Raw genomic sequence first — 26,552 nt, 5'->3', positions numbered from 1 at the left:
ATCAAGATTGCCGGGAGAAATATCAATAACCTCAGATATGCAGATGACACCACCCTTATAGCAGAAAATGAAGAGGAACTGAAAAGCCTCTTGATGAAAGTGAAAGAGGAGAGTGAAAAAGTTGGCTTAAAGCTCAACATTCAGAAAACGAAGATCATGGCATCTGGTCCCATCACTTCATGGGAAATAGATGATAGGGAAACAGTGGAAACAGTGTCAGACTTCATTTTTTGGGGCTCCAAAATCACTGCAGATGGTGATTGCAGCCATGAAATTAAGATACTTACTCCTTGGAAGGAAAGTTTGACCAACCTAGATAGCATATTGAAAAGCAGAGACATTACTTTGCCAATAAAGGTCCGTCTAGTCAAGGCTATGGTTTTTCCTGTGGTCATGTATGGATGTGAGAGTTGAACTGTGAAGAAAACTGAGCACTAAAGAATTGATGCTTTTGAACTGTGGTGTTGGAGAAGACTTGAGAGTCCCTTGGACTGCAAGGAGATCCAACCAGGCCATTCTGAAGGAGATCAACCCTGGGATTTCTTTGGAAGGAATGATGCTAAAGCTGAAGCTCCAGTACTTTGGCCACCTCATGCGAAGAGTTGACTCATTGGAAAAGACTCTGATGCTGGGAGAGATTGGGGGCCGGAGGAAATGGGGAAGACAGATGATGAGATGGCTGGATGGCATCACTGACTTGATGGACGTGAGTCTGAATGAACTCCCGGAGTTGGTGTTGGACAGGGAGGCCTGGCGTGCTGCAATCTATAGAGTCGCAAAGAGTCAGACTCGACTGAGCAACTGAACTGAACTGAAAGAATAAAGGAATTCATTTATGGAATTGAATAATATTTTACATAGATTTGCTTTTAAAATTTAGGAAGATGTTAACTGTGACTTAATTTTGGACAATTTAGAAACAATTTGAACAAGACAATCTTTATTTGACTTTGTATTTCTTGAGGCTGGCTAACTTGTAATTGACTCTTAGAATTTTGAAGAGCAGCTGCACTTAAAATCTTAACCTTAGTTCGTTTCAGAATATTTTTCATGTGAGAAAATACAGGGTATCTCAGTACAATGGATATTTTATACAATTATTTGTAACACGTTTTTCTTCATTGCTCAAAACACTAAGAAACTTCAACAATATTAAAAAAAAAAAACCTGTGGAAAAATCTTTCTTTAGTTCCCTGGTGGCCTGTATTCACTTTCTAATGTTAACACTTATGTGGTCATGTCACTAAGTTGTGTCTGACGCTTTGCGACTCTGTGTACTGTAACAAGCAAGGCTCCACGGGGTTCTCCAGGGAAGAATGCTGGAATGGGTTGCCATTTCCTTCTCCGGGGGATCTTCCTGGACCAGGGATCAAACCTGTGTCTCCTGCATTGGCAGGCAGATGCTTTACCACTGAGCCACCAGGGAAGCCCCACAGCCTCATTACTCTGCCTGTGAGATGAGAATCTCATTCTCATTTGGCAACACAGCAATTCCTTTGCAGTGATATGACACCCTTGTTTTTTTTCCCATAAGAAATGTGAACCTTTCTGGGTTGTCTTAGGATAGATTTGAATTCCTAATATTTCCATGTCTTTCACTATCTTTTGGCAGATGATATAGACTTGGACAGTGCTGGATAGTTTTTCAGGTCTCAGCTTTGCTACTTAATAACTACAAAGTTGGGAAAGTGATTTAAATTTTTAAAACCTTAATCTTTAAGTTTGTAAAACCGAGATAGTGGCTACATTATTTAGGATCTTAGTTAATTTCAGTAAAACATTCAGAAAAGTTTCAGTGATACTTCTTAATAAATGGTAGCTATTTACTCTTGCTGTTATTATTATTCAGTTCAATTCAATTCCTCAGTCATGTCAGACTCTTTGTGACCCCATGGACTGCAGCACACCAGGCCTCCCTGTCTATCACCAACTCCTGGAGTTTACTCAAGCTCATGTCCATCCAGTCCGTGATGCTGTCCAACCATCTCATCCTCTGTCATCACCTTCTCCTCCCATCTTCAATCTTTCCCAGCATCATTTTCTTTTCAAATGAATCAGTTTTTCGGATCAGATGGCCAAAGTATTGGAGTTACTAATATTAATATTGTTTTAATAACAAGTGGCGTGCTGTGATTCATGGGGTTGCAAAGAGTCGGACACCACTGAGTGACAGAACTGAACTGAGCAATATTTTATGAAAAAAAAATGGTACACATATAAAAGGATCTGTAAAGGGTGCTGTCCAAACCTAACTTTGAAACACCACTTAATATGTTCACATTGTAGACCTTGGTGAGGGTACAGGAATTATTTTTTCCTGCTAAATAAAAAAGGTGGGCTTTGCAGAATTTTAATGTTACTATTTTGTTACTATTCAGTAAAGTATGTTTCCGAAGGGAAACTGAGATCTCTGTACATCTGCAAGTCTCTGCATATTTGAACATTTTTCTTTCTTGGTAAAAGTAAATAAGCAAAAAAAATCCATTTTTCATAAAAGGAAAACTGAATAATTTACTTTTCTGACCTCTGATGATCAAAACTGGAACCTAACTTGATATCACATTGTATATATATATTTTTCATGAGCTTGAGAAATTTCTGTTCTGCTCCCATTAATGAAAACACAAGCATGATTTTAATTAGCCTGAATATATCTTGCAAAAGCATAAATCCCTTAATCAGATGTGAGAAACGAAGGCTGGTCACCTCTCCTTGCCAAATTTATACTCTCCTAAAAAAATCTTATTCTTTCCTCTAATTATGTCTTCTAATTAGAATTATAGCTTTTGTAACAAATATAAAATAATTGAAGATAGAATTAATTAATCAAAGAAGCACCTTTCATTTCTCAATATATAATACTATTTTAATAGCTATATGAATACAATTGCTTTTATAGCTCCTTGGTAGGGGATATTTAAGTTGTCTATTCACAATTACAGGCACTTTAATTCTTGAATTGAGTAGATCTCCAATCAAAACTGCTCGTATTTTTGAAGGATTTTACATTATCAAATTCACAGAAGCAATTATTGCCCCCTCCTAGCAAGTCTGAAAATTCTTTCTCTTCTTTTAGTCATTGTAAGGAATTTTCTTCTTTTCAGTAATGCGATTTCAACATCTCCCAGAATCACATTTATTATGGTGTGTTCCATTCTGATTTTGGAAGAGAAAATGCATGCTTATACCACTTTTCTATTTAATCATATTGTTATTCCTTCTAGGGCTTCCTTGGTGGCTCAGTTGGTAGTGAATCTGCCTGCAGTGCAGTAGAGACGGGTTCACTCCCTGCGTTGGGAAGTTTCCCTAGAGAAGGAAATGACACCTACTCCAGTATTCCTTCCTGGGAAATCCCATGGACAGAAGAGCCCGGAGGTCTACAGTCCCTGGGTTTCTAAGAGTCAGACACAACTGATCGACTGAACCACCATCCCCTCTAGGGACAAGTACACTTGCAATTTAAACCAACATATTTTCACTGCTTTTGGAAAAAAAAAAAAAGGCAAAAAATTACTAGGCATTATATCTAAACTAAGATTTTGCTTTCATTCACGTGATGTAAAAGGGCACAGAAGTAAGTTAAAATCATGGAAGTAATATGGATGTCTCAGAATGCCAACTAGTTATTTGGTAAAATATTACATTTTGTGATGATGTTTGTTATTTCCACAGAGTTCAGTTCAATTCAGTCGCTCAGTTTTGTCTGACTCTTTGCAATCCCATGAATTGCAGCACGCCAGGCCTCCCTGTCCAACACCAACTCCTGAAGTTCATCCAAACGCATGTGCATCGAGTCACTGATGCCATCCAGCCATCTCATCCTCTATCATCCCCATCTCCTCCTGCCCCCAGTCTCTCCCAGCATCAAAGTCTTTTCCAATGAGTCAACTCTTCCCATGAGGTGGCCAAAATATTGGAGTTTCAGCTTTAGCATCAGTCCTTCCAATGAACACCCAGGACTGGTCTCCTTTAGGATGGACTGGTTGGATCTCCTTGCAGTCCAAGGGACTCTCAAGAGTCTTCTCCAACACCACAATTCAAAAGCATCAATTCTTTGGCACTCAGCTTTCTTCAGAGTCCAACTGTCACATCCGTACATGACCACTGGAAAAACCATAGCCTTGACTAGACGGACCTTTGTTGGCAAAGTAATATCTCTGCTTTTGAATATGCTATCTAGGTTGGTCAGAACTTTCCTTCCAAGGGGTAAGCGTCTTTTAATTTCGTGGCTACAATCACCATCTGCAGTGATTTTGGAGCCCAAGAAAATAAAGTCTGACACTGTTTCCCCATCTATTTCCCATGAAGTGATGGGACCAGATGCCGTGATCTTAGTTTTCTGAATGTTGAGCTTTAAGCCAACTTTTTCACTCTCTTCTTTCACTTTCATTAAGAGGCTTCCATAAGGGTGGTGTCATCTGCATATCTGAGGTTATTGATATTTCTCCCACAATCTTGATTCCAGCTTGTGCTTCTTCCAACCTAGCATTTCTCATGATGTACTCTGCATATAAGTTCAATAAGCAGGGTGACAATATACAGCCTTGACGTACTCCTTTTCCTATTTGGAACCAGTCTGTTGTTGCATGTCCAGTTCTAACTATTGCTTCCTTACCTGCATATAGGTTTCTCAGAGTAACTCACCCTTAATTTGTAAACTGTCAGATATTTTTTCCCCAATATTTTGAGATCATTGATTTTTTATCTTTTATAAAACTTTGATTTATCTTACATTTCAAGCCCAAATGTATGCCCTTCAGTGGTTTTCCCTTCTTCATTTACACACCTTATTCTGTACTCCAGATATGCCAAAGTCTTAATTCCAGGTAGACTGACCTCTTCTGAGTCCCACACACATATATACTTTACACTATTTTTGTCAATATTTTACTTTATTTAAACAATGAACTTATTTTTGTTAATATTTAATATCCCAAGTGACACTTTAAAGGTTAATAAAAATAAGTGAAAAATTAATATCTACTGATTAACTAATGATGGTGTGACTTTGATGCTATAAAGATACACTGATTTAAAGAATTAATTTGAGATAATAATTTGGAAATTATAAAACATATAAAAATGGCTCAAATTATTTCTCTATTTTGGATAAGAACTTCAATTTGTTAATAAGAATATGCATAAAATCCATACACATATCCCCTTGCCTCTAACCTGAAAAGAGGTGAATTAACACTCCTTTTTTTTTTTTTTTTTGTACTTTGTAAGGACAAAAAGCAAATTGCTGAGTGGCTAGTAAAGGAAACTTATTTGGGCTACCTTACTGTTTGCTACAATGCATACTAATGTAATCTTTATTTTTCCAACATTCTTCATATTACATTAGAATTGGACAGATTGCCCTGTTCATATTCTCACTACTTTCATTCACTAGAAAATAGATGCATGCCAAACTAGTTTCTGCTTTGTTTACAAACTATTGTGGCAAAAATGAGAGTTCATAATTCTTTAATAGCCAAAATGATTCATGGGAGAAGACTGTCTCTACCCCACTGTAAGAAATGGGTGGAATGCTAACTTATCATCTTTATTATATTTATGAATAAATAAAATGGAGTAATAACAGTTAGTAAATCACACTAAAATTGTCAGATATGCATCTTCTGTTACAGTGTCACATAACGGTGCCATATTTTGTGACTTGAATTGCAATGTGCACAGAATATGGGAAAACAAGACTGTATACTCAGTATCCTCTAGATACTGATCTTGATTTTACTGGCAAACTATATAAATAGAACCATTTCATGGCAATCATGGAATTGTAATCTATAGACCCTCTTTACATTCCATTTTGATGTCACATGTGTGGTATTGGTATGCAGCAGAAGTATATGAAAATTAACAATAAAAAGGCAAATTCTTCCTTTGCATAAGTATCATAGCTTATAAATTAGACCAATAATTTTGAAAAAAACAAGTAATTGCCTCAAACTTATTCCTGTGAAGTGGGATATTATTAAACACATGTTATAGAGAATTTATGAAAAATAAGCATACTATTCTTAATTATTTTAATGATTATTTCTTTATTTTTAATTTAATTGCTATTCAACAAGGGATTTAATGTTTAATATTACTAATGAAATTAAATAAAAAATGATATATAGCACCATTAAAGTAGCACATAAAAAGTGCTAGTGCTAAAAATAACTCTACTTAGTAGATACCAAGGGATGCATATGAAAACCATATTTTACAAGATAGTCTTTTTATTGAAAACTATTACACTATGAGGCATATTTGTTCCTTTCTCCTATAGACATATAAGTACAAAGCATGTTGTTTTTCAAATTATAAATTATACTTTTGATTGAATATTAAAAGTTGTGGCTATATAGTAGAACAGAATAATTTGAAACATTTTTTGCTTTACCATATATGGGAATAAAAACAAAACTTTTGCTTAACCTGCTTAAATTGTAATGAACAAATTGCCCACCATTATGAATGCATTATCCATATGCCAATTTAAAATAATCATTAAAATGATTGAAATGAGGGTGATAATTTATATCATAAATGAAAGGTCAGGCACATTCTTGGAGATAGAAGAAAATAAACAAAATACAGCTATTTCAGAGGATATTTTAGAGATTCTCTAAACTATTATGAATATAGGTACTTTTTAATTTTAATAGTCCTTCAAAAACCATCATTAAGGGTTAGCCATTTAGTTTCTTAAGGACCACAGAAAATTATGTATTTCACATATAAGATTATACTGAAAAAAGGAAAGAATACTACACTAAATTTGTTTAGTTGATATCCTGTGTTAATGAACATGTCAGTCATTTTGTTTTATTTTTTAATTTATTTTTTTTATGTTTTTTGGATTTCAAATCAATAGCAAACACTTTCTGTGAATTTTAATTATTTTCCAGAGAGTTGTATATAATAATGATATTTTTCACAAAGCCATTTGGAAATATTTCCCATACAATCCTGAAAGCAACTTTGACATATAAAATCATAGAATTAAGTAAGCCATTTCCTAGACTTATAGTGGCAACATAAAAATTTAAAGAACTAAAAATAATAAAAAAGTGTTTGGTACATTAAATATGTTCTTATTTTCTACCAATACCTGCCTAATGAATAGAGAACCATGGTGTCTACCATTTGCTTTTGGGAAAACATCAGTAACACTAAGAGAATGATTAGTAAGATAGCACTACAGACTTTTAATGACTGGTTATTAGTGTGTAATGATACTGTGTTTGTATTGAAATGTTCCAAAATAGACTACTTTGATTTCTAGATGATTCTAATACACTGTAAATTTTAAAAAAAGGAACACTTTATCTTCATATTTAAGAAGCAAGCCTCTCTCTCTTCTCTCAGCATCTCTCCCTCTCTCTGTCTCTTTCCCTTTCTCCTACTTTCTTGGACTCCTAGTAATTACACCTTTTATTCCAACTTATAATTACTGAGGTTTTACTATCAGAAGCATCCATCTCCTGCATATGGCTTCTTTAGATAGTATTCAGGGACCTCATAGGTATGGCTAAAAGGAAATTTTACTCAGGTACAAGTCCCTGTATGTTTCAAACACTCTAACTTGCTTGCTACCCTGTCCAGTAAACTAGAAGCATCATCTCAAGTCCACAGTTTGCTAATAAAAATGTCATCAGTAATTCAATGTTACTGCAGTTTTACTGTTTGATATAAAAATAAAACAATATTAATGCAAGTGATCAAACACCAAATGCCATTTCTTCAGAGTCAGAATGATGTTTTATAGAGAGACTCTCCTAAGGTACAGTATTTTTTGAACAACATGAACAGCAACATTTTATCAGTGTCATGGCTATATTTTTGATAGTGAATGATTTAAACAGGAACAAGGAAAACTAGATAAGGCCTATAAATTTTAAGACAACACACAGAAACGTAACTCACATTTTACTGAAGTTTACTTGGAACTAAATTGGTTGACACTCTTTTGTCCTATAATCCTAGTAAGCACACAGACATGCAACACAAGTAACAAAATTCCATCCGTTAAAATAACTGTTAATCTGTAGTCCCAACAGTGCAGTTTATTATTAAATTGATATAGCCAATTTTAGTTTATACAAATGAAAATATAACAAATGTCTATAATTTTATAAGCTGATATGACAAATTTTAAATAAAGCAAAAAAGTGGCAGTCACTAATTTCTGCCTTTTAAAAAGCAAATCTGTAGGTTTGAAAACTCATTTGCTTATTTGCTAAAAAAAAAAATACTAACTTTAAGTATCACTGTAGGATATTTAGCTTAATTATCCTACATAACATTTACTATATAAAAGATAAAGTATAATGATAACATAAGGGAATATAACACAGACTGAAATATATCTATACTGCCTTTATATACATATACATATATATGAATGCGTGTACCTATGTTATATGTATCTCTATATATTTAAAACATATCTACATTTTTCTAAGAAAAATAGAAAACCCATATGCCACATAGACATAGAAACATATACAAAAAAATCAATATAAAATTAAAATCATAAATTTAAAATACTCAAATTAAAATTTTACTTTCGTTTGAAGTTAACATATGTTCTTCCCATTTGAAACACAAAAGTTTACATTGATTTATTTTTACTATATAAAAGTCCGTAGAAATCAATAGTCAGACAATTCAACCAAAAACTTGGTAAAATACACAAGCAGACATGAGGTAGTGGAGGAAATTCATTCAAAATGGCTTGTAAGCATATGGAGTAATTCTAAACATACTCCAAAATGATGTGTTATTATTTACATACACTTGAAATTTAGGCAATAATCTTGCATATATGCTATATAATCTGCTTTAATCTGTCTGATTAAACTTAAAACCTCACCAACTATTCATGAGGGAAAGTGAATATATGCATTACACTAAGTCAAAATACCTCAGTATAATATGCCATGTGTCATGTGATAATTATATATATGTATATATAAGATAAACAAAACAGATCAATATCTTCAGTCAAAATAAATTATTGTATAAATCTTTCAAATCAACTCTTCTGGTAAAATTAATTTTGACAATAATTTTCTAATTTTAAAATCCTATATTAGAAGAAATGACAACAGTTATAAGGAATGAATGGGGGTAGTAAGAAATAAAGGAAAACAGAAGAAAACCAGAATGTGGTATAGAGAAAATAAAATTATGCCGATTATTTGACTTTTCAACTGACTTGTCCCAAACCTCAGTTTATCTCATGAAAATCGAAGAGTGAAACCATTTATAAAACATGAGATTGACAAGGTACATATCTAGTTTACAAAGAAAATTCACTCTGAAACTGAAAGTAATGGAGGTAATACACTCAGCAGGCACTTTATAGCACTGCGGATCTATTATGTATGCATCTTTGGCTTGATTCTAATATATGTTTCTCATATGATGGCAAGCAGTCAATCACATTGGTCTCCTTAATTCAGATATTTGTAGTACTGGTAGTCTGGACACAGTAAAAATTACCTCCAAGCTACTGCTAATGTAATTTCTGAATGATTGACCTTCTCTGCTCACTGGCATGTTTTGTATATTTGAATCTAATGGAACTAAACATAACAGAAGATTCAGGCAAGGTGCCAGAATCCTTCATGATTGACCCTGTTTTGAATGCCAACTCCTAAAGGAGCTTCAAGAGCAGACCAACCTCTCCAGGTGATGTTTAAAATAGATTCTGCTCCTAAGCAACACAACACAGACACCTGAGGCAACTGGGAAGAACTTCTCAAAGTTTACACGTGTTTAACAGTTGGTAAACATCACCATTCGTCACCTGCCTGGCTTTTCCTGGTGACGTCTGTGTAACACATTGAGTTTTCTCAGAGAAAGCAGTTGGAGTGCTAGTCAAACAACCCATTGTTTTGGAGGGCTTAATAATTATGAGAACCAAATCAATAATTAACAATTTTGTGGGACTTATAAATTATTCCAACAACTCTCAGTGAAAACAAATTCCGCAAAAGCATTTTTGAGCCCTGAAAGATGACATTAAAAGCAGGTAAAGGTGGAGAAGACATTACTATGAGAATTACTCGGAAAAGAGGGAAGATTATGGAAAAGAAAGGTATTGGGAAGATTTTTCCCAGCAAGGACTAGTGTAAGAAAGGTAATCAAGAATGGTTTTATCCAGTAGATGTGAAAGAAGGCTTTTGATAACTTTGCATCAAAATGGTCATAATACACTCAAATGTGGTGGAAAGAATGTGCAAGTTGTGTATAGAATCCAAAGTCATAGATTGCAATATAGAAATACCCCTATTGCATATATTTTCATTTAATTCCATATGCATGGTCATCTTGTCCATTTTGAAAGAGAGCACAGCCACTAAACAAATTGCAAATGCACAGTGGCTTTAGGTATCAAGTGATGCTGGAATTTTTAGGCACTAGAAAAGACCCTGAGAACATTTCTTCTCAAAATAAATACATATTATATGTAGGAGTTCGGAAAGGAAATACATTTTTTGAACATCTTTCTGTGGATACTCAGTTGCTTCAGTCATGTCTGACTCTTTGCGACCCTATGGACAGCAGCCCGCCAGCCTCCTCTGTCCATGGGATTCTCCAGCAAGAACACTGGAGCGGGTTGCCATGCCCTCCTCCACGGGATATTCCCGACCCAGGGATCAAACCCCCATCACTTATGTCTCCTGCATCGGCAGGCAGGTTCTTTACCATTAGAGCCACCTGGGAAGCTCCGTCCACATTTACTGGAATGGGCTTCCCTGCTGGCTCAGTTGGTAAAGACTCCACCGGCAATGAAGGAAACCTCTTTCAATGCAGGAGACATAGGTTTGATTTCTGGGTCAGGAATATCCCCTGGAGGAGAAACTGGCAAACAACTCCAGTATTCTTGACTGAGAAATGCCACGGACAGAGGAACCTTATTGGTTACAGTCCGTGGGGTTGCAAAGTGTAGGACACTGCTGAATGAATGAGCATGCACACAATAATAATAGTTTATTTTTAAAGTGAGATTTTTTTTAAATTTTACTTTATTTTACTTTACAATATTGTATTGGTTTTGCCATACATCAACATGAATCTGCCACGGGTGTACATGAGTTCCCAACCCTGAACCCCCCTCCCACTTCCCTCCCCATACCATCTCTCTGGGTCATTCCAGTGCACCAGCCCTAAGCATCCTGTATCCTGCATCGAACCTAGACTGGCGATTCGTTTCTTACATCATATTATACATGTTTCAATGCCATTCTCCCAAATCATCCCACCCTTTCCCTCTCCCACAGAGTCCAAAAGTCTATTCTATACATCTGTGTCTCTTTTGGTGTCTCACAACAGGGTTATCGTTACCATCTTTCTAAATTCCATATATATGTGTTAGTATACTGTATTGGTGTTTATCTTTCTGGCTTACTTCACTTTGTATAATCGGCTTCAGTTCCATCCACCTCATTAGAACTGATTCAAATGAGATTTTTGATACCCTACTTGTTCTGTTTAGATAATTGAATTGTGATTTGTTTTCACCAATATTACTTTCATACACACAAAAATAAACACTGGTAAAACAATTCAATATAAATTGTAATTTAGTGTCATGTAATTATATTTTATTATAGTTATGCAATTGATAAGCTAAACATTACCAGACCTGTAATAAACAAGAAAGAAAAAAAAAACAAACTGAAAATCTGGAAGCCATAAACAAAGAAACAAAGAGACAAATATTCTTCTTCCAATTCAATGAAGTATTATATTTAAGCAGAATCTGTATTATTATTGGTAAGTAATTGGGCGAATAACATTTCCAGAGTGATGACTGTTAACATATGCCTAGAGCAGTTATTTTTCACACCAATGATAAACTCAGAAGAATGACAGAAGGGAAAAGGTAGGAAGTATTAGAGGAGAGGGAGAAGGGAGTGAGGGAGAGGGAGACAGAGGAGAGAGAAGATGGGGAGGGGAAGTAGGAAAAGTAGAAAGAGGAAGAGGAATAAGTAAAGAATAGGAAAGAACAGAACAGAATAGAACACACATTTCAGGAACAGCGGTATAAGGCTCTGTTTCAAAGCAGTTCTTTAATCGGATGGTGTTACACATGTTAAATTATTATACAATTCTGGAGTCAGAAAGCACAAATATTTCCCACATATTTAACAGTTTGTACTTTGGTGATTTCCCAGGTGGCTCAGTGGTAAAGAATCTGGCTGCTAATGCAGGAGATGTGGTCCTATCCCTGGGTCAGGAAGAGCCCCTGGAGGAGGAAATGGCAACACATTCCAGTATTCTTGCCTGGGAAACCAAATGGACAGAGGAGCCTGGAGGGATACAGTCCATAAGGTCACAAGAGTTGGATGTGACTGAGCACTTTGGTAATTACTATTTTAAAAAATAAAAACTGTTTTACAAATTTAGCTTATGTAATTTTCTTATTTTCTCTACTATTTCATATAGTCCACTGTGCTAGAACTAAATCATAGTAAAGGAGTAAAAACCCTCTGATTAAATTGCTTTGTATAAATATAACATAAATGAACTTACACATGAAATGGAAACTGATTCACATGGAGAACAGCCTTGTGGTTTCCAAGGGGGTGAGATGTTGGGGAGGGATGCATTGGGACTTTGGGGTGAGCACATACAAATCTATTTATCTATATAGCACAGATAAACAAGGTCCTTACCATATAACACAAGGACCTATATTCAATATCCTCTAGTAACCCATAATAGAAAAGGAAAAACAAAAGAAATTGCTTTCTATTACAAGGTCTGGTCTACAAGAAGGTTAATTAAAACACTGTAAGTATACACAAATATACATTAAAAATAGTTAAACTAATTTCAACCAAATTTAGGGCCTTGGAATTGCAATAAGAAAGCAAACAATAGGGCTTTTCTATAAATTGTGTATTTCAGTTTTGTACTTAATTAAAAAAGAAGTCTGGAATAAGTACATTCTATTTTGTGGTTCATTACAAATTTGCATTCTATTAACTTCATATAATGGAGAAGGCAATGGCACCCTACTCCAGTACTCTTGCCTGGAAAATCCCATGGACGGAGGAGCCTGGTAGGCTGCAGTCCATGGGGTCACTAAGAGTCAGACACGACTGACCAACTTCACTTTCACGTTTCACTTTCATGCATTTGAGAAGGAAATGGCAACCCACTCCAGTGTTCTTGCCTGGAGAATCCCAGTGATGGGGGAGCCTGGTGGGCTGCTGTCTATGGGGTCACACAGAGTCGGACACGACTGAAGTGACTTAGCAGCAGCAGCAGCAGCAGCTTCATATATGGAAAAGTTTAACTGCAGTTATTACTGTCATTTATGGGTATAGTTATGGTGATAAGGTTACTACCAACATTATCTCAATTTTTTAAAAAAGTGATTCCAACAGTGTTGTTTCTATAATAAGCTCTAAAAGTAACACCATTGACATTCATTATGTGTTTAATTTGTATCTATTTTCATAAACTATCATACTACTAATCAGAAAGTGGACTTTTTCCTGCATTTGTGTTAAATATCAGAGAATCAAGAATACTATTTTGAAGAGTATAGAATGGGTGCTCTAACATGAATAATGATAAACTTATTTCAATATTTATAAAGATATTTAAACACTATTGGATGTTAGACCATTTTACCAAATTGTATTTATACATGGATTTTCAGGTATGTATGCAAGTATTTACATTTATTATAAAATACTACATGCACGCTAAGTAGCTTCAGTCATGTCCAACTCTGTGTGACCCTATGGACTGTAGCTTACCAGGCTCCTCTGTCCATGGGATTCTCTAGGCAAGAATACTGGAGTGGATTGCCATTCCCTTCTCCAGGGGAGGAGTAGTATAAAATACTACTGCTACCCCTTTTCATTTTTATTTTAATTTGAGGCTATTATATTCAACTATAACTCTCTGCATTCATTTCAGCAAAATGAAGAACTAATAAATTTTAAGTATTTAGCTTATTTAAAAAATATTTTTAATTAAAGGATAATAGGGGCTTCACTGGTGGCTCAGATGGTAAAGAATCTGTCTACAATGTGGGATACCCAGGTTTGATCCCTAGGTCAGGAAGATCCCCTGGAGAAAGGAACTGGCAACTCACTCTAGTATTCTTGCCTGGAGAATCCAATGGACAGTGGAATTACTCTACAATGTTGTGTTGGTTACTGCCATACTTCAACATGAATCAACCACAAGTATACACACGTCCTCTCCTCTGGAACCTTCCTCCTACTTCTCATCCCATCCCAATCCTATTTCTGATCAGAAATAGATGGGGAAACAGGGGAAACAGTGTCAGACTTTATTTTGGGGGGCTCTAAAATCACAGCAGATGGTGACTGCAGCCATGAAATTAAAAGATGCTTACTCCTGGAGGAAAGGAGTGTCATGACCAACCTAGATAGCTTATTAAAAAGCAGAGACATTACTTTGCCAACAAAGGTCTGTCTGGTGAAGGCTATGGTTTTTCCAGTGGTCATGTATGGATACGAGAGTTGGAATGTGAAGAAAGCTGAGCACGGAAGAATTGATGCTTTTGAACTGTGGTGTTGGAGAAGACTCTTGAGAGTCCCTTGGACTGCAAGGAGATCCAACCAGTCCATCCTAAAGGAGACCAGTCCTGGGTGTTCATTGGAAGGACTGATGCTGAAGCTGAAACTCCAAAGCTTTGGCCACCTCATGTGAAGAGTTGACTCATTGGAAAAGACCCTGATGCTGGGAGGGGTTGGGGGCTGGAGGAGAAGGGGGCAACAGAGGATGAGATGGCTGGATGGCATCACTGACTCAATGGACATGAGTTTGAGTGAATTCTGGGAGTTGGTGATGGACAGGGAGGCCTGGCGCGCTGCAATTCATGGGGTTGCAAAGAGTTGGACATGACTGAGCTTACTGAACTGAACTGAACTTAATATAGTTATACCAAAGGCATAGACAATGAAGATGTCCATATTCTAATCTCTTGTTTTTGAATCTACTCTTTCACAGGCTTTACTATGATGTTAAGGTTGGGGATCATGTCTCCACCTCATGCCCAGTTCCTTTGCCAGATGACTTCCTAGCTGATGGTTGGGAGCACTAAAGGACTTCTTCCTCATTTTTGTGCAAACAGAGGGAGTATATTTCAAGCATTGTGGGTGGTTCTAACCTCCAGCTTCTCTTAACTGCATCTGAGCCAATCACTAATAAATTATTTAAAAGGAAAAAAAAAAGTAGTTTGTTGAAAGGAAGTCACTCAACAGGTGTGAACAGCCTGCACATATATGGTGAAGAGTATTGTAGACAGAAGACACGGTAAGTGCGAAGGCCCTGAGGCAGGAGCTGAGCCATATGTTGGAGGAATATTAGTTAGGTCATTTTGGCTAGAGCACAGTGTGTGAGAAGAGGTGCTAGAGAAAACATTAGAAAAATAACAGGATGAGTACTATGGTGAACCTTGTCAGTTATAATTTGGATCTTGGGTTTTAGTCCTGGAGAGATGAAAAACCACAGAAGTGTTTGAGAAGAAAGTGGATGCATTCTGGTTTAAAACTGAGCTCCTATGAAAGATGAATAGAGAGTCCAGAACGGAAGTTGGGTGACAATTGGAGACGATGTTTCAAAAAAAGGATGAAGATAGCTGTGATCACTATCCATCTGTGAATGCCAATCCTCATGGCTTGTTCTGGAGCTGGGTTTTATGGCAAGAGTGCACCTCAGATTTTCCTACTTGATTCAGTGCAAATATTTCCTCAGTTATCTGGGCTGCAGGAATCACTCAACTGGCTTCTGGATTTCCTTGATTGGAAATTGATCAATGTGTACCTTTATAGTCAATGTTTTCATGGGAGGAGAGATATTCAGGAACCTTTTATGTCACCATCTTGGTGACATCAATCACGAAGGGGATATCCTATGTTTTGAAGAAGAATAATATGTTTGAAGTCCAATGAACTAGTTGTGTCATAATACTTCAGTGTTAATTCAAGTAAAAATGTCTGTTAATGACATACTCTGTATAAGGTGTTATAAAAAATACATTTATCAGTAAGGTATAATGCCAGACTTAACATTTTTACCGTCTAAAATATGTTCAATTCTCCATATAAACATAATATCAAGCTCAAAAATCTGACAACCTGAATAACAAATATATTCCAGAAATTAATAGAACATAATTGAACTCAAAATAGGGGAAAAATCCATTCTAAAGTATATGCTTTGAAATTTCAGCTCTATTTTAATAACTCCAGTTTCATACTTCTGAAGGAAATCATGAAATATGGAATGAAGAGAATATTGGAAATGCAGTATAATTTCAATCTCCCAGGCATTATTTCAAAGACAAAAGTGCTTAAGTCACTTTAGATGAATCTTTGAAAAGAAAACAGAGAAATGCCCAAGAGTCAACATTTGATTATTATAAAAACCAAGTCAAAAAAAAAAAAAAAGTCTGCATTTCAGCTAAACACAAAATTCCTTAGGAAGTGATTATTAACTGTGCTCTATAGAAAACCTTATGATACATGATCTCAATAAGAAATTATGAAGCTAATTTTGGTAATGACACATGACAGGATTTCAACTAAAGGTGTTTCAGATGAAATTACATGTATCTATTTATTATAGTGAAAGTGAAGTTGCTCAGTCGTGTCCAGCTCTTTGCGACCCCATGGACTGCAGCCTACCTGGCCCCTCTGTCCATGGGATTTTCCAAGCAATAGTACTGGAGTGGGTTGCCATTTCCTTCTCCAGGAGATCTTCCCAACCCAGGGATCGAACCCAGGTCTCCCGCATTGTAGACAGACGCTTTACCGTCTGAGCCACCAGGGAATTTCATCTATTTATTTATTTATTTATTTATTTATTATCTCTTTATTAGAAACATAATTTATTGATAAAACTTTATTTGCATAAATTTATTCTCTTTTGTTGGAGAAGGCAAAGGCACCCCACTCCAGTACTCTTGCCTGGAAAATCCCATGGATGGAGGAGCCTGGTAGGCTGAAGTCCATGGGTTGCTAAGAGTCGGACTCAACTGAGCGACTTCACTTTCACTTTTCACTTTCATGCATTGGAGAAGGAAATGGCAACCCACTCCGGTATTCTTGTCTGGAGAATCCCAGGGACGGCAGAGCCTGGTGGGCTGCCGTCTATGGGGTCTCAAAGAGTCGGACACGACTAAAGCGACTTAGCAGCAGCAGCAGCAGCATTCTTCTTGTGTCTTTTTCAAAAGAATGTTGCATTTTTATTTAATGAAATTGTCAGTGTTGTAAAGAAATAGAAAGAAAGCTTTTCATATTCCAGAGCGTTTAATAGAGTTATTAAGCTCTATGACTTAATCATATCAATCATCTCAATGATATAAATATATTTCTGGATTAAATTTAAGCTATGCCTAGGGTTATCCACAGTTAAGAGCCTAAGATGTATATGCTTTTAATGCTAAAAAGACTTTCACTATTGGTTCAGAACACTCCCAGGGGATGTAAATAGGGCTAGAGACTTTATATGATTTAGTCAATGAAATTTAGTGATTAGTGGCAGAATCAAAACTAGGGTGAAAATTACCATACCCGATGGCATCATGGACTCGATGGACGTCTGAGTGAACTCCAGGAAATGGTGATGGACAGGGAGGCCTGGCGTGCTGTGATTCATGGGGTCGCAAAGAGTTGGACACGACTGAGCAACTGAACTGAACTGAACTGAACAGGGTTAGCAAATGACCAGTAAACACACAGCTAGTTTTTCTTCTCTTTTAGTAGAATCATTAATCTAAGTGACTGCAGTGTTAACTCAGCCTAAGAGAAACTTCATAATGCTTCACATCACAGTACATCAGGCTAAACTAGCCCATTCACACTGGCCTATAGAAAAGTTTGGCAAATCTGAACTACAACTTTCCTCCGTATTACCATGAATGTATCTATCTATCTATCTAATGTATATATTAGTTTATACTATAACTGAGAAAGTTCTATAAATTTTTACTGTCTAATGAACTATTTTATTATAGAAATGAACAGTTACAACTAGAAAAATGCTACATGTAACCTTCAGTTCTACACAAATACACAGGTGTGCAAGGGCGGATATTTCAAAATTTAAATGAACAAATCTTGCATTGGTCCATGAAAAATTTAGCATCTTTACATGAAACCCCAAGAGCCTATACTTGGTAATTTACCTTTTGTAAGGTAGGTCATTTTAATATCAGGAATATCTCATTTTCCAATTTTGGTTTATTTTTAATCATTAATATTTCAAACCCTAAATACTAAGAGACTCTCAAGAGTGTTTTCAGACTTGTTCAACAATTTCAGAGGGTATTTCAAATCAGAGCGAAAATAATACATCTACAACTTGTGTGATCCTTTCTTATTTTACACAAAGAGTACTTGTGCATAAATACATGCTGAAAAATCTATTTTCACTTGATTTCATGGACATTTTCATTTTTGAACACCGCTCTTGTAGGTGACTCCAGTGAACAAAACGTAAGGTGAAAATAAAAAGAGAACTTAAAGATACTGGATCAAAATACTTATTTTGTGGTCATACTTTTGTCATGCTTACAGAGGAATTTACCCAATAGTATTTCAAGGTTTTTTCATTATGCTATGTATTGCTATGTATTAACTGAGAATAGCTATGTATTAACTGTGGGCAAATTTATAGATTATCATGCACTCCAAATTCAGTTTTATTCTCTGTTGCTTATCAGAAAAATAAATAAGCATGATTATAAAGTACTGTTTTATTTAATCATTTACATTTCAAGTAAACATAAGTATGCTCTCAATAAAAATTTTATGCAGAAATTTAATCTCTCATTTTGTGCAACTTTACTCGACATTTTATTTTACTTTTCTTCCTACAATTTGCCATTCTCTAAATATGAAATTTAAACCTTTGACTTTAGATATAGTAATGAATCATAAACTCTGAACAATTTTTTCAATGAAAACGTGAAGAAAATGTTGTACCCTATTGCCATACAATTGTGATTACATGACTGATATCTCTTTTACTGAGGAAAAAAATGACAAAAAGTATCACTGAAGCATAGTGTCAATTAATTTTAAATTCATAGAACAGCTGTGAATGTTAAAGACACGCAGTTCTTCTCTGGACCCCTGTGAATTATCTGTCATGGTTAAAAGAGGAACAATTTGCCACAGGTAGACCCAGAGGCTATGGACTCCTAGGGAAGCGAAGAAAGAAACTGGAGGAGTCAGGAAAGAGTGTGATTGCAGACAGCTGCATGGGGAGAAGAGATAAGGTCGGAGAAGTAGAGGTGGGGTGAGTGCTAAGAAAAGCACTGACGGGAGAGACTGACTGTGTAGAGATTAGGTTTACAAAGCAAGATCTGTATCCATAACTCAAATCTGGGGGAAGAACATTTCTACACATCAAAGAGTCTCAAGGAGATGGTTTGCTTTTTAATACAATTCAAAAAGCAACAATAAAATGCCAGTGCTGTCACTACTTCCTAGGTGTCTGCAATGATATGATTACATTTCATGGATGGAATCGTCAAACAACTGAGTTTTCCCAAAGGGTAGGAAATGCAAACATAGCAGCGCCAACACTACTCTGTTTGCTGGTGTCAGCTCAAATTAAAGGTTCTGAAATTAACATTACTACCTGTGGTTGACTTTTACTAGAAAGGTAGCAAAGCCATTTCTCTACATCACTTTTATTATAGTTTGTTATAGTAAGCATTTTAATTGCAGCAAAATGTACCTACAGCCTATTACTTTATTCCTATCTCAATCCAGCATCTGTATAGCAATATCCATGATTCTAAGGCAAAAGAAAGAATAGAATTCTAATGTAAACAGTGGGTTATGAGAAACCACAAGAAGAAGTGTCATGAATGCAGCCGTAAATAATAGCTCCACCTAAAAAGTGGCACGGTTGGGAGATATTCCAGGAATAGCAATATAATTTACAAAAGCCTTCAGATCTGAAAACACATGGTGTCTATAGGGAATTTCAGAAATTCAATATAATTTGAGCTAAGGATGCATTAGACGATGGTGGATTAGGTTAAATATTTAAAAAAAAGAAAAGATTTATTTTGTTACTTTGTAAGAAAGAAAAGCAATAACCTTAGTGGTAAAATAATGAGAACATTTACCTTTCATGGATCTGTGACTTGGACAGGGTTAGGCAGGGGCAAATCATCTCTGCCCCACTTGGCATCATGAGCATTATCTGAAGGCTCCACACTCATATATTGGGCAGTCGATGTAGGCAGTCAACTGAGACTACACCGGGGGCTCTGATCAGAACTCCTACAAGGAGATGTTGGGTTCCATTGGTGGGCACTGCCCTTTATCACCCAGCCTTAAAAGCCACTGTTAGGTTTGTCACATGCTATTCAGTAGAAGTTAATCACTAAATCCAACCTATACGCATGAGAGGGAAAATTAGACCCCATCTCTCAATGTATAAATGTTTAAAATGCATTATAAGAAGACCATGCAAAAAGGGATATTTTCCCATAACCGACTCTGAAAAATAAAAGCTGGTACTTCACTTCATTTCTCAATTAAAAATGGCAAAATGCATTCCAACGGCTTTCAAACAAACAGTTTGTACTATCATACGTGGCTCACACTTTGAGCAGAAATGGCCAGAGGGCCTGGGTTTATTGAGAGGGAGACCCCTTTAAAAGCCATTGTAGAGCATAACAGTAAGATCTTGAATTATAACAGGGGCTGTGGGGAAATGTCAGAAGACAATGCTCTTTCAGGAAAGAGGGAGTAAACTTCAAAGTCAAAGGCTTGAGAGTAGGAATAAAAATATCGAGTGTAATTTGTTTTGAAATTTGGAAGTAAACTCAGTGTGTTAAATACTGAAGAAGGGAGCCAGATGGAAACAACTTTCTATATTAATGAAACGTTAGAAACTTGAGACCTATAAATATAAAGGTTAGGGACTCAGGGGATTAGAGAAGAATAGAAAATAAGTTAGATAAGCTAGTTATTAATTAGATAATAAGATCAAACCAGTCAATCCTAAAGGAAATCAACCCTGAATATTCTTTGGAAGGACTGATGATGAGGCTGAAGCTCTAATACTTAGGCCACCTGATGCAAAGAGCTGACTCATTGAAAAAGACCCTGGTGCTGGGAAAAATTTAAGGCGAAAGGAGAAGAGGGCATCAGAAAATGAGATGGTTAGATAGTATCACCAACTCAGTGGACATGAATTTGAGCAAACTCCAGGAGATAATGATAGACATGGGAGTACGGTGTGCTACAATCCTTGAGATCTCAAAGAATCAGATATGACTTAGTGACTCAACAACAGCAACAACAAGATATATATTTAGCTGGAGGACACAGATGAAAAGTTGGTCCTTCATTTCATTTGTTTTTTCTCTTCTTTGTTGTAAAATGGGTAAAGCTGAGATTCCACTGAAAGAGACTAAAGTTATGTTGGAGGGGTAAGACTTGAGAATGTTGGCTCCAGTCTATCCTAGCACTACAGGCAGGGTCAGCTGTTGGACACTCTTCTAATGTAACTGATGAATAGAGGTAAGGCTACACACAGGTTCAGAAAAGGGGTAGGTGAGAGAGGGACATGATTTGTGGAGGCAGGGAGTCTGTTCAAGAATATCCTGAAAATTACTAAGTTTGGGAAAAAATCAGTATATACTGAAACTAATGTATATGTTGAAAAATAAGAAGCTTAAATAGGAAATTTTCCTTAACTTTTACTGTTCTGCTACTTATAAGTTATATCAAAACAGATTCGTTTCTTAACTTCTCTTTGTCTCAGTTTCCTTCTCTGTGAAATAAGGATTCTGTTTATTAAATGACTGTTTTTAAGGAAAACAGTTAGACTGGTATCTGACACATAGTATTAGTAGTAGTGTTAGTTGCTTAGTTATGTCAGACTCTTTGCGACCCTGTAAACTGTGGCCCACTGGACTCTTCTATTCATTGGATTCTCCGGGCAAGAATACTGGAGTGGATTGCCATTCCCTTCTCCAGAGGATCTTTCTGATCCAGGGATCAAATCCAGGTCTCTTGCATTGCAGGCAGATTCTTTACCATCTACGCTAACAGAGAGAATCTGACACATCCATATAAATATTAGCCAGTTTTACTAAATCAAATATTAATCACTTATTCATATCAGACTCTTTGCAACCCATGGGCTACAATCCACCAGGCTCCTCTATCGTGGAATTCTCTGGGCAAGACTACTCCAGGGGTTAGCCATTCCTTTCTCCAAACCCAGGTCTCCTGAATTGCAGGCAGATTCTTTATTTAAATAGTTGTATAAAACCAAAAGTACTCTGACTATAGCATATGAAGGCATTGATTATATTGCTGCCATCACCTCTGCACTAGAATATCCTTAGCAGAGAAGTCTTAATCCTGCCTTTTGGGAAAATATCACTTTATATACATATATATATATATATATATATATATATTCTAATTTTGTTTAAAGTTTTTTAAATTTATTTTATTGGATACAGTTGATTTAAAATGTTGTATTAGTTACTGCTGTACAGCAAAGTGAATCTTTATACATACATATATGTCAACAAAGTATTTTTAAATGAACTGAACAAGTCTAAACAGCAGGAAAATAGATGGATTTTATTGTGAATAAAATATTTTAAAATATGCCATGTAATAATGAACATATGACTAGTTTTTAAACCTCCCAAATATAGTTTTAGCTTAAAATATATTTTCTTGAACATACAGACATATTGGTATTAAATTTCTTAAGATACTTTCTAAAAATACATATTTGGTGATTTCTATGATCCACACATTGTTACTGAAATAAATTGGCAAATCATTTTCTTGGTTCTCAATTGCCATCTTCCCCAAAACACGACATCAATAAGAACATTTTTTCAGGGATGGGAAAACAAACCAGAAAAGTACTATGAAAAAATAACTACAATAATAATGTTGATTATCTATTGTGAAATGCATCCTAACTTCAAAAAAAATAATGCTAAAATGAAAAAACAAAATGAGGAAACAAAGTAAATGGAACAACATTATTTTGTCTATGTGTGATGAGTGTAATTTTCTGTAGCACCATTGTGGCTATGTCATGATTGCACAGTACAACAAAAACAGATTAGGAAGATATCGGAAATTGGATTCCTACACTTTCTTTTATAGAATAAGAATTTCTATTCATATTTTTTTATTTTATTTCCCCATCCCAAAATTGCTATGTCAGTGTTCCTCTCACTGATAGTATAGTCAATAATCCAAATAGTCAAAAAGAAGTGTAGGGCTTATCTTTCATATTACTCTCATTCTCACAGCCTACATCCAAAGAAGCTCAAGATTTTAAAAACTTTCCCTTCCTAAATCTCCCCTAAATTTCATCATTTTTCTTAATTTCCAGGTGAACCACCAATTCCTTACCGTAACAGCCTCTTGCTACATTTGGACCCATTGCTCTTTCCTTATTTGTGCTCCTGACTTTGGATGGAATGATTCATTGATTTATTCTTTGAATGTAACTTCTGGACTTCACTGGTGGCTCAGATGGTAAAGCATCTGCCTGTAATACAGGAGACCTGGGTTCGATCCCTGGGTCAGGAAGATCCCCTGGTGAAGGAAAAGGCAACCCACTCCAGCATTCTTGCCTGGAAAATCCCATGGTCAGAGTAGCCTTGTAAGTTACAGTCCACGGAGTCGCAAAGAGTCGGACATGACTGAGACTTCACTGCACTTCACTTCTCATTCCACTATCTTCTGTCTTGAGCTACTGTCTGCCTCCTTGCTCAGCCTCTGTACGTCCCACTCATGTCCTGAGTCTCTTGGCTGTAGTCACACTGGCTTCAATACCTGATTTGTATTCTCCTCTCCACGGTAATATGTGTTCACTCTTCCCTCTTGGTGGATGTGGAGTATCTTTCCTGCCTTTCTTTTTCCAATTACCTCTTTATCATCTGTGTCATCTTAGTTTAATTGTCTCTTTATTCAGCAATACTCCCTGACCTTGAGTTACCAAATTTCAACAGAAGTTTCAAGAAATCTTTCACTCTATACCTTCATTAAGTGCAGCTCCTGGATGGTAGTTTCCTTTTGTGTTTATCTACACTTAATTCTTCAAATATGTTGCCAAAAGTTCAGCACAAACAGGTTACATTAAAGAGAAAGAGAAGAAAAAAGCTGGAGCAACACAAGGAACAGTGTCTTAAATTCATTACAAAGGCAAGTCAAGCTGCTTCTTGAGTTCATTTTCCTGCTCAGATTCCTTTCAAAAATAATCATCTCAATATCCATGTGATCCTAATTTGTAGGTGTTTGTGAAGGACACTAAAATATGTGTAAATATGTAATACACGTGCTCAGTGATACTGCTTCTACTCAGTGACTGATTCTGAAACTGTCTTTTTAAAAAACTTCTGTTCTTATATATAGGTATGTCTCTTTGTTTCCTAACCACCAGTCCATTACCTCTACTTAGAGAAAATAACTAAAGAGTTCAAAGGAAGAAGGAAGAGGAGAAGGAGGGATGAAGAGGGAAGGAGAGAAAGGAGAGGGCATTTGGACCTCAGAAATTTCAGACTTTAAATTGAAAAAAATTTTGAGAGAGGCAAGAAATTAGAGTCAACATTTTGTGAATCAATGTAAATGAACTGTGTAAATGAACTATATGAATACAATATAAAAAAATTTGAGTAAAATGATAAAAGGCATAGAAAGGAATGTAAATGATTTGAAACAAGTCATTTATCAGATTATTAAGAGAAGTACTTTTGTAACAAATTATAATTAATTTGGTTAATTTGGTAGATGTATTCCTTATTTTCCTTATTTACTTCGATTAATTTTTAAGTATTATTATCAAAATATTTCCAATTTTAGATTGAGAATTATTGTGGCTCAGATGGTAAAGAATCTGCCCATAATACAGGAGACCTGGATTCAATTCCAAGAGAAGGGAATGGCTACCCAGGCTATTATTGCCTGGGAAATCCTATCGACAGAGGAGCCTAGAGGGCCACCGTCCATGGTGTGGACATGACTGGGCAGCAGAGAAGGCAATGGCACCCCACTCCAGTACTCTTGCCTGGAAAATCCCATGGATGGAGGAGCCTGGTGGACTGCTGTCTATGGGGTCACATAGAGTCAGACACAACTGAGTGACTTCACTTTCACTTTTCACTTTCATGCATTGGAGAAGGAAATGGCACCCCACTCCAGTGTTCTTGCATGGAGAATCCCAGGGACGGGGGAGCCTGGCGGGCTCTACAGGGTCGAACAGAGTCAGACACGACTGAAGTGACTTAGCAGCAGCAGCAGCAGGGCAACTAACATTTTCACTTTTTTCAAATGATACAGTTTTTTTTTTTTTTAAATATCAGCTATAAACTAAAGCTAAATCATATTTCTGAAGGGACAATAGTTATCTTTATTGTTCAGTCGCTAAGTCATGTTCAATTCTTCATGACCCCATGAACTGCAGTATGCCAGCCTTCTGTATCCGTCATTATCTTTCTGAGTTTCCTCAAACTCATGTCCATTGAGTCAGTGATGCCATCCAACCACTTCATCCTCTGTCAACTCCTTCTCCTCCTGTCTTCAATCTTTCCCAGAATAAGAGTCCTTTCTAATGAGTCAGCTCTTCGCATCAGGTGGCCAAAGTATTGGAGCTTCACCTTCAGCATCGGTCCTTCCAATGAATACTCAGGTCTGATTTCCATTAGGATTGAAGACTGGTTTGATCTCCTTGCTGTCCAAGGGACTCTCAAGAGTCTTCTCAAACACCACAGTTCAAAAGCATCAATTCTTTGGCACTCAGCTTTCTTCACAGTCCAACTCTCACATCCATACATGACTACTGGAAAAACCATAGCTTTGACTATACAGACCTTTGTTGTCAAAGTAATGTCTCGGCTTTTTAATACACTGTTTATGTTTGTCATAACTGTTATACCAAGGAACAAGTGTCCTTTAATTTCATAGCTGCAATCACCATCGCAGTGATTTTGGAGCCCAAGAAAATGAAATCTGACACCATTTCCAAATTTTCCCCATATATTTGCCATGAAGTGATGGGACAAGATGCCATAAACTTAGTGGCTTGAATGTTGAGTTTTAAGCTAGTGTTTTCACTCTCTTTCACCTTCATCAAGAGACTCTAGTTCCTCTTCACTTTCTGCCATTAAAATGGTATCATCTGCATATCTGAGGCTATTGATATTTCTCCTGGCAATCTTGATTCCAGCTTGTGCTTCATACAGTTCAACATTTTGCATGATGTATTCTGCATATAAGTTAAATAAGCGGGGTGACAATATGCAGCCCTGCTGTACTCCTTTCCCAGTTTGGAATCAGTCCATTGTTCCATGTCTGGTTCTAACTCTTGCTTCTTGTCCTGCATATAGGTTTCTCAGGAGGCAAGAAGGTCCTGTATTCTTGTCTCTTTAAGATTATTCCACAGTTTGCTGTGATCTACACAGTCAGAGGCTTTTGCGTAGTCAATAAAGCAGAAGTAGATATTTTTTGTTTTTTAGAATTCCCTTCCTTTTTCTATGATTCAGC

General features: G+C 36.2%; 1 protein-coding gene and 1 non-coding gene across 4 annotated transcripts in view; both read right to left on the bottom strand.

Annotated features, from left to right (window-relative positions):
- Positions 1-26,552, bottom strand: part of CDH12 (cadherin 12) — a 1,193,930-nt gene that overhangs the window by 507,817 nt on the left and 659,561 nt on the right. The window lies entirely within an intron of this gene.
- On the bottom strand, positions 1,354-1,426 carry TRNAG-GCC (transfer RNA glycine (anticodon GCC)). The gene has a single exon. It is a non-coding gene; the product is annotated as a tRNA-Gly (tRNA).

This window comes from Ovis canadensis, chromosome 16 (assembly GCF_042477335.2).
Source record: "Ovis canadensis isolate MfBH-ARS-UI-01 breed Bighorn chromosome 16, ARS-UI_OviCan_v2, whole genome shotgun sequence".
Lineage (NCBI taxonomy): Eukaryota > Metazoa > Chordata > Mammalia > Artiodactyla > Bovidae > Ovis > Ovis canadensis.
This window is presented reverse-complemented; position numbering and strand designations above follow the sequence as displayed.